General features: G+C 39.6%; 1 protein-coding gene across 5 annotated transcripts in view; it reads right to left on the reverse strand.

Annotated features, from left to right (window-relative positions):
* Positions 1 to 19,926, reverse strand: part of ZNF536 (zinc finger protein 536) — a 323,660-nt gene that overhangs the window by 221,577 nt on the left and 82,157 nt on the right. For all 5 annotated transcript variants that reach the window (XM_042876985.1, XM_042876987.1, XM_042876986.1 and 2 more), the window contains one exon: positions 4,838 to 4,958. The gene's annotated coding sequence lies outside the window, so the exon portion shown is untranslated. The remainder of the gene's footprint in view (positions 1 to 4,837; positions 4,959 to 19,926) is intronic.

A 19,926-nucleotide genomic window follows, 5' to 3' on the forward strand; every position in this document is an offset into this window, starting at 1 on the left:
CAATATCTACTACATAAACCAAGGCAAGCCAGTGAACTATCTGCGAGATGCCTTTTTTTTCTCGATGCATTTCTAAGTTGCTGAGAATTAGAAGTATTCTACCTAGAGGTTATTTCAAGGTATCTTAACTATAAGCTGCAGCGTTTTGCCTACTCTTTACCTCCATGAGCAGCTGCTCCCTGACTAGAGCTAAATTTCTCAGCACGTATAGTCACTGCCTTTAAAATAGCATTTTGTAAGTTTGTTTTAAAACAGCTTTAAGTCTTTTTGTTTTTCATTGTGGTAAAACATTTATTCCCTCTTTCAAGAGGAGTTTGATATATATCACCATCTGAAGAAAGTCATGTCAGTTTTAAGTTAGCTACGGATACAGCTGTGCAGATTGTATTTCCTGCCAATATCAGGACCTTCTCAACTGCCTGTCTCTTTCCAGTTCTTCCCTCTTCAGCTGTGCCCCATCCAAGCTTTCTTGTCTTTGTCTGCTAGCAATTTGCAGACCTTTTCCATACTTATCTACTATGCACCAGGCAGCCATTTTCACTCCCCTCCATTAGCAACATCAGATTTGACTATCGTACTTCTGCAGCCATCTAATGTACTACCCAGTTTCCACAGAATCCTACCCTATTTGAACACAGGATTATCACCTCACCTCTAAATCCTCTATAGTGCTCACAGGAAACTAGGTAACTAACGGATGAGTTAAAATACAGAACGCCTAAAACTTCATACAGTGCAGGATAATGTTGGATGAAGGTTTTTGAGCAAAGGTTATTCTCACATGCAAAGTAGTGACTTTGTAAATTCAACAGAAGAGATCTGATAAAGTTACAACAGGTCTTTAACTAAGTCAATATGACCACAGAGATACAAAGATTCTTATGCACAAATGCTTTTATACCTACTGCTGCTGTTACAATTAACCAAACATTTGCTGCAGGGAACCATGGGGGAAGGTTTTCATTTGTATTTTGACTGCAAATTCAAAATTTGTCCTGTTGATATTATGTTTGCTTTTGAGAGCTACGTATTTTTGGATAAGGGACATCCACCTCATTTTTAGCAAACAGTCGCTAGGTGAATTCTACTTGATTCTACTCTACTCAAATACTGACTCCTAGACCAAGGGGTGCAGAATAGGCATTCCTGCAGAGCATCTGCAGGCTCGGTATATTAGCTGGGTTGTGTTCTGACGTCTGTCAAGCACTGATCACCACCTAGCCTTTAACGAGAGCAGTTTGGAGAAAGATGCTCTTCAGCATGGAAGACTGACTTCACTCTTTCTAACTGGATCAACAGCACAATACAGTGCAAAGCCAGTTCACATATTTATATATATACGTATGACTTCCCTCAGATGATTATTTTTTTAAAAGTAAAATTTTATTCATGTACTCAAATGATTCAATTTGAGATCAAGACGTTTTTTGAAGAAAAATAATGTAAGTAATTTGATTATGCCTACAATCAGATGCTGTGTTCTACAGGCAAACGATTTCTGTGAAACTGAACAGTTTCTTGCTATGTAGCTGCGATTCGTGCATTTAAAATGATAAATTTAAAGCTACCAATAGTAAATCAATTGCAAGTATAGAAGATAAAACTGAAATTATTCATCATATCACTATAGGAGAACACGAAGTAGTCATAATGGGTCGTTTTGACTTTAAATTGAAATCTGTTTCTAGGTTTTTCAAGGACAATTCGCTTTACAAAACTTTAATGTATACACAAAAGTCATCCATCAGCACATCTGATCCAAATATACTAATGATTTTTATTGGTCAGATCTTTAAAGTGAGGTTTATTTTTATGGAGTATGCATTAATTAACCCAACATGTACTATCTTCCAGTATATCTAGCCAAGTACTTTCATTTAAACATGTTTATTGTGAAATGTTTGCATTCCCAACATTTGTGGCCCACACACAGACTATTTCATACTTCACTTCTGAGCGGTTACAAAAGTTAAAAAGAGTTATTGTTTTTGATTAATGCATTTTTGGGGACTTTTTTTTTTTTTTTTTTTTTGAATGTTCCAAAACTAAACTCGGAAGACATTCTACATGAAAACAGCCACACGTACTTATCTTCAAAATGGAGCACTGAGAGAAAATGAGCGGGGCTCACTTTAGATCACTTCCACTTCTTCGTGGAACGTGGACATTGTTAACGTTTGTATATAACTCGACTGAACTTATGCGGAATATTAACTGATTGATTTGATGTAACTTAATCATAAAAAGAAAAGCTACGTAGGCAGATACGTGGAGTGGTGCGTTACAGATGGGAGTTCTAAGGCTGTGGCTGTCATCTTTTGATTAAGAAAAGGAAATGATTTCACTAAAAAGATATTCCCTCTTGTGTTGTTTTAACTGAGTTTGTACTTTCCACCGAACTGGACATATTTATTGAGACTCATAAGTTACTTCACGGTTACCAACATCACTGTAATCTCAACAAACTATCTTTTTTCTTGCCAATTATCTAAATATCATAACTATAAAATATCTTAAAACATTCTCTATAGTGTAAACATCTTAGCTACAAAGCTTTAAGTGTAAACAGTATGATGCATCAGAATGATTTTAAGCGATGTTATAAAAACTGCTCTTAAAAACTAAACAAAAATGTAAAGCTTCCATCTGTTTTATGATTTTTCCACTGTAGAACTACTGCTGTGTGCCAGTTTACTGAACCATGGCTTGCTAAAGAGATTGCTGGGGTCACAGATTGAAAAAACAAAGAGCAAGTCTTTAATGGCTGATTTTTTTTTCTCAAGTCTCTTCGATACGGTTTGAGCAGAATTAAGTGCATGGCAGCAGAAAACACAGAACATAAAAACGCTCGTGTTGCCTGTTGCAACGGGTACCTTCACAGGAAGATCAGCATTTTGGAGGAGATGTCATTTAAGCAATTATCTTAAGTTCTTTTCTGACTGTATACCTATGTTGCCACCACCAAACAGCTGCTATGCTGTGATTCTTTGCACTGCGTATGTACAGAGTTGATTATAGACTGCATATCGCATACAGGAAGGAGCATAGACAGATTTACTTTGCATGCATCCTTACCCAGATACGAGAGAACAATAATTCTGAAATTCTGGACATTCTTTACTCTGAATGCTGAGAGAAGGGAAAGCCACAGAAGGTACAAAAAATTCTGTCTTAAATAAAGAATTGCATATTTAAATAAAGCAGAACAAACCTACTGAACTATTCAGTGCCAAGCCAGACTGCATTCTTCTAGAAGTGAAAATACAGTTATGCTTACATCATAAGTCTGCTTACATCACACAGGAAAAACTGAAGAACCTGATATACAGCAAAGTACGCTTAGCTACAAGCATTTAAGTACATTTATGCACTGTCCTGAAATAGTTTCCGAAATAAACCTCGCTTACAGAATGCTAGCAGTTTGGGGGTTGCAAACACATGGGCAGAATAGGCTGCAACTATATTAAGTTGATTGATCTGGGAACTTTCTAGAAACAACATGAATGTCAGACATCATAATTCCTTCCTTAATCTACCTACATTCCTACTGGACAGCTATCATCAGATTTTCTCATCAAGCTCCGCCTTATTTCTGGGGTCTTGTCACTTACTGCTTAGGGACTGCAGTCTTGGGAAACAAACTTGTCTCCTCATGAGTCAGATGATAAGACCTCAGTCACCATTCCAGTAGAGGCTCTGGTGAGAATGCACTCCACTGAGGAACCTGTGGCCAAACCATTCAAGCTCTACCTCCCTCCCACATACACAGAACTACCAACTAGAGCAGAATTTTATTCCTGTCAAAGCAAAGAGGCAGAAAACTCAAAGGCAAAAATCTTTTTGTTCTTTACTGGGCTCCATCTCTGACTCCACGTGTGGGGAATAAAAGTAAGCAGTCTGTCAGCACACAGAGGGATGCTGACTCTATCCCTTGGCGTTACTCCTGCACCAAATAGAGATCTGGCACACAGCTTTGATAATACTTCCTAAATGAATCCAGATTAATTCATGGCTAAACTGTGTTATCCTTACAAGAAAGGCCATTCACATTATGAGAAAGGGTGACAGGATCCATACCCCAGTAACTAATGCAGCCACCTTGCCGTAGAATTGCAGCAGTGCTCTTTCCACTTGTGCGCATGGCCTTCTGTCCAGGGTTCTCTACTCACACTGGATAGAATCCTATAATCCTTACTCATGTAAAATCTTAACCACAATGAAGCAGTTTTTGCTTTCAGTGTTGTGGAGCAAAATCCTTGTGTCTACACTGCACTGCCTAGGGCAACTGCAACTCCTGTATGCTTTTTATGCCAAATGCTTTCTAAGAAATTGGAGATCCAACGTTACATGCTACAATCCTGCTGCACTGGAAGCTTTCAAAATGACCACATCTGCAAGAGTTGCAGCAACTGCACTACAAACACAGCCTACACGATTCTGAGCAAATTCCAAACATGCTCTAACATTCATGCCATCCATTGTCACCCGTGTTCTCAACAACATGGCATCTTCAGTCATAGATATTTGGCTCTATTCCCACAAGGAACATTATTTGAAGGTGGAAAAAAAGGCCCTCATCCCACAACACCAGCTGTTTAACTACTGTCAGGGAAAGGGTGTTGGTTTAATTCACAGATCCATTTTAGCTATTAGTTGGCACAAACCACTGAATCTAGGCTCTTTCTACCCCTAAACAGGAAATAATCTGTTCCATGTGGTTTTCAGGGATTCAGTTGACGCAGAGATCTTACATGCATATATTTGAGGGTCTCTCACCTTTTCAGGAAATATGTAAGTCAATTAAAGAATTAATCACATTGTATCTACAACATCTTACCTGCTGCTGCCAGAGCAGTGAAGTCTAGTAGTCTGTGCACATGTCTAGGGAACAGGAACAGACATCAACACACTCTGTGGCTGGAAGAGGCCCTTTAACCTCTTTGCCTCTGTTTCCCCATCTGCAAAACAAGGCGAAAGAGAGAGCTGAGTAAATACTAATAAACACTGCAATTCAAAGTAAAACTTGGAGTTAACAGCATTAGGAACACATTTAACCATTTTCTGGTTTTGTCTGTCTGCAAAATTTGGAGCATATGTGCTGTACCAATATTAGCATGTCTTCACAGTCAACATCTAGAATGCTTAAATATGCATTGATTTCAAATTTCAAATTGAAGTTTGAATTTAATATTCATTCTGTAGATGTAGCTGCATCAACCATTAATCAGGGAATAGAATTAAGACCACTTAATTTATATAATCTACACATAGTGGCCAAAAGGTATACTTTCGAAGCTCTAAGCTCAAATTTTTAAAATTATTAGCTGCTTAAGCAGGTCGTGTGGCACGTCCCCTCCCTCCTTCTGGCTGATATAGGTAACTGAGCAACCAGACAAAAACTGTTACGTGTATGTTCAGCTGTAATGCTTACAATTTGCACTGTGCATTGAATCACTTAAATATGTAACTCATGCAATCAGGGAACAGAAGAAATGACATGATTTAGGTAACCAGCTATGACTACAAGTTTATAAATAATCTAAACAAACAAACCCTCAAAGATTCTGAAAACGTACTGTTCACTTAAGAGTTCTGTGAGTAACCACTGAATAAATACTTTGCACATTCACGAGAAAAGATAAACTTCAGCACACAACTAAAGGAGTTGTTATGAATTGTTTGTTCAGATCTACCTACCCAGTGCTTTTTTCCTTCCTTAAACTACCTCTACATAAAAGGAAAATTGAATTAAATACTACCTAATGCACTGTCTTTGTAGATTAGTTAATTTTTAGGCAAGTTAAAAGAATATGTAATGCAAATACTTACATCTACTGAAGAATTATATATATAAAGTCACCAAAATCTATATGGATGTGTTTTAAAAGAACGTTTCAACCCTGCTTAATGCTTGTATCGTCTCAGCTGTGTCCTAGCCTCTTCTCCAGCCCACTTTCTCAAGTACATACATACCTTTGCCCAGATGAGCAAACTCCATTGACCACAATTACAGTCACAATGTCTAAGCACATTTCTTTCCTATGGTTGCTTGGGTTTCTCACTATAGCATGACCTGTTTTTTATACTTGTTTTTTCTTCTGTGTGTGTGTGTGTGTGTGTGTCTGATCAGTGTTTAGAAATCTTAACCTTCAGAGAAATGAGTTACAATAGAGAAAACAAAGAGGAGAAAGTACAAAGCTAATGCCTTGTGCTTTAGCTCAAAGAAGCCAATGTTTCCTGACTACGGAAATGTCATTCCCAGGTAAAGATGAAAAACTCTGTATTATGTCTCAGGAAACCAGAATATAGCAGACACTTAGCTAGTTTTCTCATCTCAGACAAAACCAGTGTGGATAAAGCTGGCCAGCCTGCTTGCACATCTCCTTCTGAAATCACTAATAAAGTTTGAGAGGGGTTATTTTTAAAGCAGCTCTTAGAGTGTTCCAGCTCACTACTGTCAGCTTCAGATCTCAAATATAATTTGATTTATAATTACATTTAAAAAATAGCATTAAAATAACATTAGAGGGGTCATAATCCAAACTTTTTAATAGTTATGCACGTAGCATAAATTTTACAGTAGACCTCCAACAGGACTCATCTGGAATATATTCTGATCAAAATTCCTTCCTTCAACCAAGCAAGTACTCTGCTGAAGTTGGTTTGCCAAGAAGCCTGTGTGGAACCCTGTATTTCAACGTTGCTTCAAATGTAAACAGACTGACATACACTGTGGGATATTTGTTAGTCAAAGTCTCTCCTTGCATTACAGCCAGACCCACGTCTGTAAACACTGGTGGGTGAGAAAGTGTCAGAGAATCTAGGATTGGACCTCTACATTTAGAAGACAGGCGCGGCATTCCCTGCAGCATCCCGTCTGCTCCATCCTGAACTCTGCAGAGTTCTAATATTCTTAGCCTCTCTGATGTGGAGTGGCATTTACTTAACTCAAATTGCTCAAGTTCTTCACCGTCAACCAAAATGTTTATGTAGTGACAAAGCAGTGGCCCCAGCCCCTTTTGATACCTGGTGTCAACAGAGAAAAACCTCTTTTCCCAGCTGTGCCAACTACTCACACCAACATGCAATGAACTTCACAATATTTGTTGCCGTAGCTGCAAGACTGGAAATTCTTGAAGACAAGACAGGATTGTGATGGGAGATGCGCTTTAAGAAAAATTTGCCTTGTACTCTTCTTCTGACCTTCGAGTAAGAAAACTTCCTGGCTCACTAGTTCTGCACCGCTGCCTGGCTACAACTTCAGAGGAGCACACAGACAAAGAATTCAGTTTCTGAATGCTAGTGCTAAAGTAAATGATCTAGTAAAAAAAATAAAATAAAAAAAAAAATTGTGCCTTAAAACCAAGTTTGAAATTTTATAGGCTTTTACTCCATAATTTGTACTTGAGCCTTCTGTTATTTTTAAACAAATTTAATTTCTTACAGCTGTGAAATTTACATTTTAAGAGTGTCTAGTGGCCATGTGCATTAATTACTTTATTGTAATATTTTAATGAGTTTGGGGTTCCACTCTGACAGAATCCTACTGAATCCTTCATTCCCCACAGAATTAAACTGGGACCTGATTCAATCACAGTCTCACACACCTAGACCCAAACCCTGCTGGACTTGCACAACATTTTCAGTTGTCTTGAAATTCAGTTGTCTTTCAGTTGTCCCTGAATTTTAAAACTGGCTCAGAGATTTAGCATTTCTTACCAAGCCAGTGCTATCCTGAGCCAAGAGCAGAGCTAGGCTTTGAGAAAGTTTGTATTTAGAGCTGAACTTCATGGCTAAGCCTGATCTTAACCAAAATTGGTAGGAAAATGCAAAATTCAGCTGAAGCTAGCATTTGGAATGATATTATTCTTAAGCACGTTTATGTAATGCTTCACTCGCTCCCATCTGCATACATATAACTCAAAAACTTTTAGGCCTAAAAAGTTGGACTTTTAAAGAGCATCTAAATTCAATGGGGAAAATTGGAAATTCACTACTGAAGGATTTTCGCTTTATACACTGTGTATAGTTGAAAAGCATTATTATAACTACACTTCTGCCATGTTATTCCCTTTGTGGATACTGGTGGCTTGTGTGAAATAGTTTCTTCTTCATCTTCATCAGTAGTTTCTTCAAGAGGTGGTGAACTATGGGAGGTGGAGAGGATTTGGGAGATAAGTAAAACGAGACCTGATTTTAGCCAGTACTTAGTTTTTGTGCTTGCCATTCTGCAGGTCTAATTACCTATCTTGGGGATGGAGCCAGAAGCCTTCAGACCACTGAGGGTCACTGCAGTTTGAACTGAGGTGATAAACTTTCTGCCAGCATCTAAATGCACTTCAGTTCTTCATGAATAAGCTGAAGATGAAAATGCATAACACACCAAATATCAGGTTCAAGTATCAACTCACATAAACACAGGAGAAATGGGACTGGTGGTTTTAGTTGGCTGCCAATAGCAAGAGGTTCATCTGTTATGAAGAGCAACCCTACGCACCGCAGCATTTGGAGATCTGACCATTTATGTCCACACCTCTCACCTCGCTTTGCTAGGCCAAGCTCAGAATCGTAACTCCAGTGCTACCCAGCTTTTAAAAAAGCATGTTTTCAAACCACTTACAATAAGAGCAACAGTTATTATTCAGTACATGCTTTTTATCAGATTGAAGATAAACTTTATTATAACTGGTGGAGATGGTATCGATGATTTGTGGTCTATGAGAATTCTGTAATGAGAAATGGTAATCTGTCTTGAGGCAAACAATATTGTTCTGTTTACTATGCAATTAACAATATTAAGTCAAGATTCTATAACTGATAACTGCAAATAAGGGTGGGAGGAAGAAACTGGAAGCACTGGTAACTTTCACAGGAACTGAGAACTATAAATTATTTGTGGTGCTTCAACCTGACATTCTCTCTCATATGCTCAAAAATGTTCTTCACCACTCCAGAGATGTTTCCTGTAGAAGCATGCAGACTCTAGGCAGTCTGGGGCAAAGCCAGAAGCTCTCCCTGTGGCAAGTACTGAGTGTACAGGAGGTGGAGAAATTTCTTTTTCAGAAGAGCATCAGTAATTGCAAACAAAGTTGCCTTGGAAAAAGTATTAAAATAACCAGCAAGAGGGACAAAACAAAAAGTGAGACTCCCCGCTTGATTCCTAACATACTAAGTGTGAAATAAAGGAAATACTCCGGCTCTGCATTTCTTCGCTTCTGTAGACTCAGTGCCATACCTTTGTAGGACTGAAATCCTGTACTTCTTGTTTACTCTTAAATCAGCCTTAAGCAACCACCATATGGAGCTGTGAAACACCACAGACGTGGCAGAAATGGGCCTTAACTAACGATCAGGGCAAACTGTACTGGAATTCTAAAGGGGCACTTTCAAGTGGCTGCTTAAGACAAGAGCTGACCTATAATGGAGCTTCTCTGTAAAACAATACAGTTTTTACTTTACATTATAAAGCCCAGAACTGTAAATATTGACCACAAAAATCTTACTGCCTTTTTCCAGTCTTCCCATTAATTGTACATGTAGTGCAGCTTTTTGTCCCAAATCTGCAGCGGTCAATTTTGAGGTTACCTCAAAGGGAACCCAGGCAGAATTACAACACTGTTCTCTATGGCAAGCAGTAACTATAAAGTATAAGGGTCTTTCTTGCTAAATTACTGCTAAATCTTAAAAAAAAAAAAAAAAAAAAGAAAAAAAAAGAAAAAAAAAAAACCATTCTTAAACTAGCCAATTCTGTTTGTAGCTCTCTGGAAATGCAATGCTCTGCGGAGAGCTCCATTGCACCCAGCAGGCAAAAGCCACATTTAAGACAGCATGACGCACCAACACTGTAACAACCAGGATGCTGCAAGGGAGTGATTGCTGCTGGCAGCCCCAGAGCCCCTCTCCTGCACCTCTCGCCCTTAAGGACTGGTGCCTTAAATTCCCATATACCACTGAATAATAACGTCTGGCTGATCCAAAAGATTAGCAGCTTATTCCACCTTTGTTCTCTGCCTTCTTTTAAGATGAGCAATGAATGACACCACAGCAGGCATAACTCTCCAGCACAAAAGCTAACAAAATTGTAGAATGTTTTAAGGAACAATGTAAAACTTAACAGAGTTTTAGAAGGGTATTCGCACACAACATCTGCATATAAATCCCAGTGCCACATGGAAGGGCTTCCAGATTTTCTTCACTTTCCCCAAAGAATGCAACATAAAATAACTGTAAGAGTGATCATCTCTTTAAAAGTGATAAAATTCAAAGAAATTGAATAAAGCATGCAACAAATCTGGGGGACTCCTTCGCACAAGGTAATACTGCATCAAGGGTTTCACAGCAAAGTAAAAATAAATGGGAGGAAGATGGGGTGTAAAACTTCATGTTCCTTTACATAATATGCCAGTGATTGATGTAAGCTATGTAAAAGTTTGTTTTTGTTTTTTGGGGTTTTTTTGTTTGTTTGTTTTTGGGTGTTTTTTTTTAAGAAAATAAACACTTATGTTTTGGGGAAAAGCAATCAATAATCAGTATTTATAAGGCTTAATTCCTTTTTCTCAGGCGGCTCTAGCTCTGGTCATTGTTCATTGCTTTTGTTCAGAATTTACTCCCAGATTAAGAACTTCTCCCACACTAATAAACAGGTACAATAATTTTCTCCAGAGGGCAATTTTTTTCTTTTAGTAATTAGCCTACTTAAATATTTTAATGGAACTGCTGACGTACAATAGCACAAATGGTCCTCTGACCATAATATAAAGTGAGAGATGAGACTCCTAAAACTTTTGTATGAAGGAGGTCTAGGATTTACAAAACCTATCAAGCAGACAGCTCTAAAACTATTTTTAAAGGTCATAAATTAGGTACTCTCTTAAATGTAATTCAATCATCCACTATTACAGTAGCTTGATTCTATTAGTTGTCCTATGCATTTTACAAAACAGAACTCCATTAACATTATTCACTTATAGTTTCCCTCTGAAAGTAGATATTCTGCTCAACAGGCTTTAAATAGATTTTTTTCCCTGAAATTGCTATTAAGCATACTTTTACTCAAAGGGCAAAGTAGGCATAGGATTATACTTGTACTTCATGCAAGGGATACATTTTCAGCAATCAGAACCACATTCCTATGAAGTAAAAATACTCTATTTAAGCCGATTGTTTCTATCCCTCCTAACCTTGCTCAGTAAGGATTCTATTCTGATCTTTTGAGTAACGCACAAGTTTTCCAATTTGGCCGAATAAAGGTATCTTATTGGGCAGCTTGATGAGCATTTTCTGTCTAGAGTTCTGACCTTGACCTGTTTAATGTGGATCTCAATTATAAGACAATGCTCAAATCAGGATTTATTTTACTTCCTCCCATTCAAGAAAGCAATAGGCTACTCCTGCTCTTACATACCCTGCTTTACTGGACCAGTGAAAATACAAGCTTTGCTGAAGTGACCACTACGTATATACAGCCACAACTTAGTTGTAGCTGTATTTCAGCTTCAGAGACAGACACTACAGACCATTCATCTCCAACTTCATGTTGATTTCACTGTAAGTAAGTGTGCCTTACCTCTCACAACTTCCATGATCGTATTCGGAATAAAATAAAGGATACGAGAGTACATGCAGCACAGTGCTGGCCCAGCCATCACCCCACAGCCAGTCCCAAAGGATGTGAGCCACCTGACGGCTTTGAGCTCTGCGTCTCGCTAACCTGACAGCCAAACAGACCCTGATCCACCACAGTGCAGTAGGAGCAGCACAACCTGTACTTAAAGATGTGCATGTCCAGAGAGCCCAACCCTTCTTCAGCTGGTTAACACATTCTGTGTGCATGTCTTACTTCTTCAAGCAGGACAGGTGGCAAAATAAGACACCGTTCTTTTTCATCGGCCATGCCAGTCCCAGGTAATCAAGGCAGGCAGGCACCGGCATACACTCTTGTTTCAGAGGATAGGGTTGAATTCCATCTGACCAGCCTGCCTCAGCTTGCACTTGAGGTTCTAATTTTCTTCTGGTCTGAGCCCATTTCTGCCTCGCTCCAGCACACACTGCCCTAGTAAGTACATTTATTACCTCAGTGATTCCTCTGGGGGCTGTCTTACTTTCCCTTTGTATCTGGACTCACATAAGCATCTCCCCATTTTAAAAGGAAACATTTATTAGCCTCTGATAGGAGTTTCCTGTTCCACTGTTCTGAATCCCATTGCCACTGCCAAAGGCAGCCCAATGAGCTGCACACACCTGTGCTGGCTCATCCTGAATGGGCACATGGGGAAACAGCAGGCAGCCCAGCCCGTGCCTCCTGCTCCTGGTTGTTTTCCAACCCTTTTTAAGCTGGCCATGTGGGACCCCAGTACAGGAGCACCAAGTATAGATATCAGTGGACCCTTTTGGGTGACCCGGCAATTTCTTGGATGCCCCATTCCTGCTTCTCGCTCACACTGCTAGAACTGATGTAGGAAAGCCCCCCAAAATATCCTTCACTCAGGGATTCCTCACCCATTAGGTCAGACTTACTTCTTTGGGACACTTGAACGGTAGATCATAAGCCTCTATCACAAAAACAGGGATTTTTGCTGTAATGGTTCCACTTCCCAGCTAATTATCTTACATAAGAACTGCTTGGTTTTTTTTTCTCTGGCAGCTGGGGCCACCACCACACATCACCATTTCTCTGGGTCCACCCTGACAAACTCGGGGTGGCAACTGCTCTGCAGAGCTGATTCTGGCAGAAAGCTTCTCAGTTTTCCATAGGGTTATGCAGGAAACTCTGGCCACAAGATTTCCCCACAACCACAGCATAGTCAGATCTTTAGAGGAGGTTAAAAAAAAAAAAAGAAAAAAGAAAAAAAGAAAGAAAGAAAAAAGAAAAGCAAAGCATGTAATTGCTAGGAACTAAAATTGCATTGATTTACCCCAGCTGAAGATCTGGACCCACCCAAGGGACAAGAAAAAGATTTCAATGCACAGTGTTTTACTAGAAGCCATGCACAGTTTCTCATCCACATCAGCCTGGTATTTCTTTTTTTTTTTTCCACTTGCATATAGCCAAACAACATTTGTATTCAGCTGCTCAGTTATAAATAAAAAACATTTTTACATGGGTGGATTGGAGTGGCCCTGTTTTTTTTCTTTCGGTTCCCATTATTTTATATATTATACACATGTTCTGTCAGCGAAGCTCACTTTGTTATCTGAAACATCTGTGGTACCCTGCTGTGGAGAAGGCCAGCGCTGCTGCTGCTGTTGCTGCCTGTCTTTATCAGCCACTGCTCTGCTGGCAGAGTCCTCTGACGGTGCACAGTAGGGCCGGGCTGCACAGCAGTACCATGGGATTCGGAGCCGACAGAGAGGTCCTGTTGGTTCACACCATGGCACTCATCACCCACATGAAGATTTGAAACCTAGGTTTCATGCACGCATTCATGCAAGCACACACTTATACATTTCTTATTTACTTAACATTTCCAATTGAATTTATCTGCAGTTGAATGAGCAGCACCCTCACAGATAAGGCGCTCGTCCAAAGGAGAGGGAGGACCTTCCCGAGGTTTCCACACAGACTGGCTCTGGATGAGTTATGATATTTCCTAATCTTTTACCAGGCAAAAAGTTGCCTGGATTGATCCATCTTAGCCTTATTTTCAAGTGCTTTTTGTAGTCCTAGTCCTGAAATAGCGTAGAGTCCCAAAAAACTCCCTGGGATCCACTGTGAATGCACAGACAATAACCTCAGGTACATAAGATGTTTAGACTTCTTGTGGAGTCAAAACAAGATTTTAAAAGCACTACTTAGAGATAAAAAATCCTTCTAAATTTCTTAATATTTTTATGGATAACATATTTGGGCCACTGGGCAGGAAGTGAAGCTGGTTGCACTTTCTGCAAACAACAGCACCTTGGTAAATTCAGCATAACCATTTCCTCTCTAAAACTTCAACTGCATACGTTTATAAGGATGGGTTACGTGACAGAAGAGTGAAACATACACTGCATTTAAGTATCTGAGAAATATAATTGTTAAACCACAGAACTTAACGAGAACATTCAGGAGAAGACACAGGAACAAATCACAAGAACACTCATACAAACCAGCCCTCCAGCTGATGCTGTTCTTTTTACGGGTCTCATGTTTTAAGAAATTGCTCCCTAGTAAAAGATAACACAACAAGAAGATACAAGTACTTCCTTCCTATTTTAATAATCATTGTCTATGACATGAAAACCTGAGCTGAGTTCTGAATCCCAAAGGTAAACTCAGATCAGCCTGTTGCTGGTTTGCCAGAACTGCCAAGGACTTAGGGACTGATTCAGAGAACAACTATGGGCTGGAAATGCCACGTGACTGCTGTCACAGATCTTACTCATGAAACTCAGTGTGCACGCGTGTCTAACTCAAGAGTCAAAGTTGAAGACTTATGTGGAGATAATTACAAACAAAAATAAAACACGGCTTTTAAAAAACAGTTCATTTTCCTTATGAAGTAACTGATCATCAAGCTCTAGTAGGAAGGTCTAAAAGTTACTGTATAATGAAGTGCTTGTAGCAGGCAGTTTGCTTTATCTTTCAGGAGCTAGATTGCAATAAGACAAAATCATGAAAATAAATGCTCTAAAGGCATCTATGTTTTGCTTGAATAATTACTTGCTTTCATATTTGCTTTATTTATGTTAAGTACTATCAATATCCCCAAACCATCTAAGTTCTGTGCAGACACAGGAAAGCTCAGTCTACACTTAAAATCCGAAACCTCACTTCTCCTGCCCAGAAAATAACTGAGATGTGATGGCAAAATATCCCTGTGCTATAAAACAGCCCTCAGATTACTCAACAAATACTGGTGTAGAGTAGAGCAAGCTTCAGGACCATTCTCTGGCTAATTCAGCTTCTTACCTGCATTCAACAGGGAACTAACCTCAGAGTAAAGCTTGTCCCCCTGTTCCAGCTGCACGCTCAGAGAGATGGCATACCTCTACTACCTCAGCCACTTCCTAAGGGCAGCCCTAGCAATGGCATTTCCAGTCTTCAGGAGGCCAGCGGAGTCACAGATGCTTTCCTCTTTCAGAAGAGGATAAAGTACCTGAGCAATAGCAAGGATCTGATCTTACAGTTACAAGATTGTTCTGATTTAGGAGGAAAGTGAAAGGAAGGAATAAAATTAACGTATAAGCATAAACAAGCCCCAAACTTGGAAGATGAACTGAAAAAACAGTTATCTGTATAAATTTTTGAAACAGCAAACAGATTTATGCAGGACAATCTTCCATCTGTCCAGAACCTTCTGCAGGACATATGCAGCAGATAACTTCAAGTCAGCATAGTTCTTTATATGAAGTTTTCTTCCAAAGATATTTACGGTTTTAAAACAGTGCAATGCTCTGTTGGAATGGTTGTAATTTCTCTTTTACCCTTTGCATGTGTCACCATCTATTGTTACTTGTTTTTTTTAACGCTCATCTGAATATTTAATCCATGCAAAAATTAGTCCCAGCATCTTTTTTTCTAAATAATGTTTGGTGGTCATTGCTTCACAACTGCAAACAATCCTCTACTGCTATTGAGAGCTGCAGTCAGGCTTTCTTCAGGCTGGAGGTTAGAATCTGATCCTAAGTCCATTAAATCACAGAGTCTTTTTAAAGTTTAATCTAGAGAGGATTTTGGTTGTAAACAAAGCACACTATACATGGGGAAAGAAACAACAGAAAACTATGAACTTATGACTCTAACGCAACCCTGAGTTCAAATTTTGTCTGTGATTTAGCAAGAAAATTCTGAGCTTTCGGCAGCAGCACACACACACTGGCATGTGGGCAAAGCTAAACTGAGCATTGATGCTCACATCCAAAATATACATATGGATCCCATTTTACTATGGACGTGATTCTTCATGTGCAAAACATGTGTCCGACTGGTTTTCTTTGGCTTTTTAAGATGTGCTGCTTTTTCTTTGGTGGGGGCAGGGAAGTAATTAAATAATTTGGGTGGTAATTGAATCATTATCTATGAAGAAAACTGTGTGGGATTCAACAGCAGGTAAAAACCCAGGGCTTCAGCTGAAAGCGCCCACTTCAGCAAAGCACCACATGCCAACAGTGAGAAACTCAGTCCCCCATACAGCCTCCACAACACGTTAATCTATCCCACTCTGTAATTGTTAGATAGGAAAGGGAAAAAGGGCTCCAGATGCTAATAACTTGGAAGTGGTAATTAGAGGAGTCCACATTACTGCTGCGGGACTCCCATCTTCCCTTGATTGCTGGAAAGAAAATGCTGTCCAGTGGGTCTCCTTTCCAGCCACACAGTGCTTCTCTGCTCTGAGCCCCCTCTCCTCATCATGCTCATCCACAGGAACACTACTTGGCCTGGGAATGTTTGTACTTTCCCCAATGCTGGCAGATGCCATGCTTCCTACAGGGCGTTGGAGAACAATCACAAGAGCACAGGTGACCTAACAGAGCAGCACCACAAGCCCCATCGCCTTCCACAGTCCCAGTCTGACTAGGACAGAACAAGGGAGCCTGCTCCCCTTGCTGCAAAGGTCAGCAGATATCCCTGAAGGCTCCTTAGGCTTTTATAATCCCTGGTACCACAGAGACAAAGCAAGTCTGGAAAGGGTCTCAGCATCGCATGAGAAAGTAAAAGGAAAAATACACTTATCACAAAGAGGGAATGCATTTGTATTATTGTATTAAAATAGCACAAGGCTGCAGTGACAGGCTATAAATTTTTCCTTTGGATTGTAACCAATATTTTCCATTTCAAGTAACAGCAATGTAAGAAAGAGACTCAGAATTAATAGAAATTACGGACATAAATTGGTAGGTACTTAGATGAAAGAGAACCTTACATTTGGGTATCACGACAGAACAAAAGGTTAACTGGCCCTGTGAGCAACCCTTGGATTCATTTACACTGCTGACAAGCTGACCAAAAAGTAAGCTTATATTTTACCTATGATGTCCAACTTTATAGTTCTCTGATTCATAGCACAGAATGTTACAGTAAATTCTTGGCAGCAAAAGGCAACGTTTTTTCCCCCTGAAATTCAGCATCACCCATAACACTAAACCTAATGTATGACTCCAAATAATATTAGTACCAATAACAACTACGTGGTTCTGTAGAATCTGTTCTCTGTAATGAGAATTAAAGTTATAGAAATCCCTTGATTTTTCTCTCTGATTTGCTATGTCATTTCATGAAACAGCCATGAATTAACAAATATTAATAATTTGATATTGGTGATTCACCATAAGATTCACATTTACATAGTGCCACTATTTTTCCTAAGCTTTCTGTTGTTTTTGGCTACTGAAACATCAACTGCTCAATTAAAAGAAACAAAACAGGACAGAACAGCAAGGAGATGAGCCAGAGCCAACCTACATTAGCAAACCTGGATGCAAAAAATGAACAATCTCTCCTCCATTTATGACCATCACTATGTTTGTTTAGCGGATATAAATCCCTGTGATTTTCTAAATGCCTCCATTGAATCTTGCGAGAATTCTGCATCTGAAGTTGAAAAGTCCTTTTTTTACTCTATATGGAGTTCTAAAAGAGGACTGCAAATATTGTAATAAAAAAATAGTAATAATAATAACATAAAATCAATGCAAAGTTATTTAGCACAGGTGTTCCTGTTATTGAGCTACATTTGGAAAGCCCACACATTCAGTGTGCCTTCAATTCACACACCCAGATGCATGAGCTGGTGGTCTATTGTTAGTGTAGAGGTTTGCAATAAAAAGCATGAAGTAATATTGGCAAGCTCAGAAGTTGTTTTTTTTTTTCTTATGATGTCTCCCTGCATCTATTTATCTAGTTTTCCTTGCTTTATTTCTGCTTTTATATTCAGCATATTCAAAAGAGGGTCAGAATAGGTTTTAAAGATGTAATGCCGTGCTCAAACCTTTTGAACACTAAGAGAAAACCTCAAAAGGTTCACCCGTAAGGGAACAAAGATATAAGGATAGCTTTGAACCCGAGGGGCTCTCTCACTGCAAGCAAGTGCATCGCCAGCATGTCACAGGTGTACACCACATGAGCAAGTGAAAAAATAAAATGCAACTGCGAAAGGGTGCGATGCTGATGGGTCCGAGTCCAGAATGCATTAATCCCAGGGTGAACGTGTGCATCTGTTAGATATTTATGTAGTTCCTACTAGTAGTTTGTACATGTATCTGAGCAGGTGAATACCAACAGATTTGAAACCATATGTTAAAGGCAGCCTGTGTGATGGTACGAGGAGGCTATGAGGCACTATGGTCTGACAGACCCTCTAGCGATTAGAGGCAGCCCTGGTCAGCCTGGGCTCCCAGGTCCTGGGGAGGCTCCTGCTGTCAGCTCTGTGACACCTGGGGAGAGCCGCTCAATCTCTCCCCTCATTTCTCCACCCTTGAACAAAAGATAATAGATGTGACTACAGAGAGATAATTTTCCTTCTTCTTTCTTTTTTTTTCCCCCTCCTAAGAGCTGGAAATCAAAGTGTGGATTTTTTTTTTTTTATTATTGTTATTATTCCAAATGTTTGTGTAAAACACAGTGTCAAAACAACTGAGTTTCATCCGTTGGAAGAAGACAAAGTCAGGGTCTGTCTCCCACTTCCAGTCATTAACTCTGAGCCCCAGGAAAGGCCTGGATCCCAGCTTGGGTCACCCCCTGTCCCCACACTGCCTCCACAAACCACCATGCTGCAAACCTTGTGGGTACATGTGAGCACAGTTGAAGCCGATGTACTTGCAGGAAGAAAATCAGCTTTGAGAAAAACAATGCACTTCTAAAAAGTGACATTTTGTCTATAATGTTTACTTTCTCTACTAAATATCCTCAGCAAGGAACCGTGAGAATTCATTCATCTTTGGATGAATTTATAAAACATGCTGAGAGGTCCCCGGCTGAAATGTGTGAATTTTTTATGATTAGCAGAGTACTAGAATCCAGAAACTGTCAGTTTACACACCACTTTAACCTAGACCACTCAGTTTCTGCTAACAATACGCGAGTTCTTGGAAATGAAAGAAAAACTTGACACATTAAATGCTGAATTTCTAAAGGAGAGCTGTTAGGAAAACTTCCCTTCAAATTAAAATTTCACATAAAGACGGAGAAAACAAGTCTCTAGCAACTACCTTGAACCCTCAAAGTTCAAGTTACTCTTCAAGATAAGGGAATCATAAACAGTCTTTGAAGTCCTATGAAGTCCTACTGGTAGAAGTCTAATTCCACCTCTCACAATTTTGGTGTGACTGAGTGAATTCATCAAGAGCTGCGATTTCATTTTGTCCTCAATGGTTTGTATACTTATACAGTGCTGGAGAAATATGCCTTCCTCCCACCTTGAAATATTATGGCTCCTCTGAAGAAGATTCAGCAAGAATCCAGATGTCTCTTGCAGTTAAACACTGCCCAAACTCTGCTCCCAAACATTATCAGTCCAAAGTTAAAAACGTGAATTCCAGCAGCTATGCTGAGACTGCTGCTAAGTGCTTCTGGGGAAAAAAAAAATCAAACCACACTGACAAACTCTTTATCCCATCCTCTTATACATCTACCACTTTTACAGCATCAGAACATGTACGTTAACTCAATTTATTTCCTCTGCCAAGAGGGTATTATTCATACCCTACTCCTCCTTCACAATGCAATTAGCTTGGAAATTGGACCCTGGAAATTAAATGAGTACCCCTTCTTTTGCCTCAACTCCTAAGAACCGCTTGCAAGGGTCCTCCTGTAGCCCACCACCCAACCTTAATTGCTCTGCACCTGATATCAGAGGAAACAACACCCATCTTTCATTATTTTGCTTTACCTTAGTGAAGCACAGTTAATAAAGAAGCTTGGTGACTTACCAGGCTATTGTCACCTTTGTTGTTTGTCCTTCGAGTGCCCTACAGGACCCTCCCACCCCAGCACCTGGTCCAGCA

This window comes from Lagopus leucura, unplaced genomic scaffold (assembly GCF_019238085.1).
Source record: "Lagopus leucura isolate 7727_CA_CO unplaced genomic scaffold, USGS_WTPT01 Super-Scaffold_100017, whole genome shotgun sequence".
NCBI lineage: Eukaryota > Metazoa > Chordata > Aves > Galliformes > Phasianidae > Lagopus > Lagopus leucura.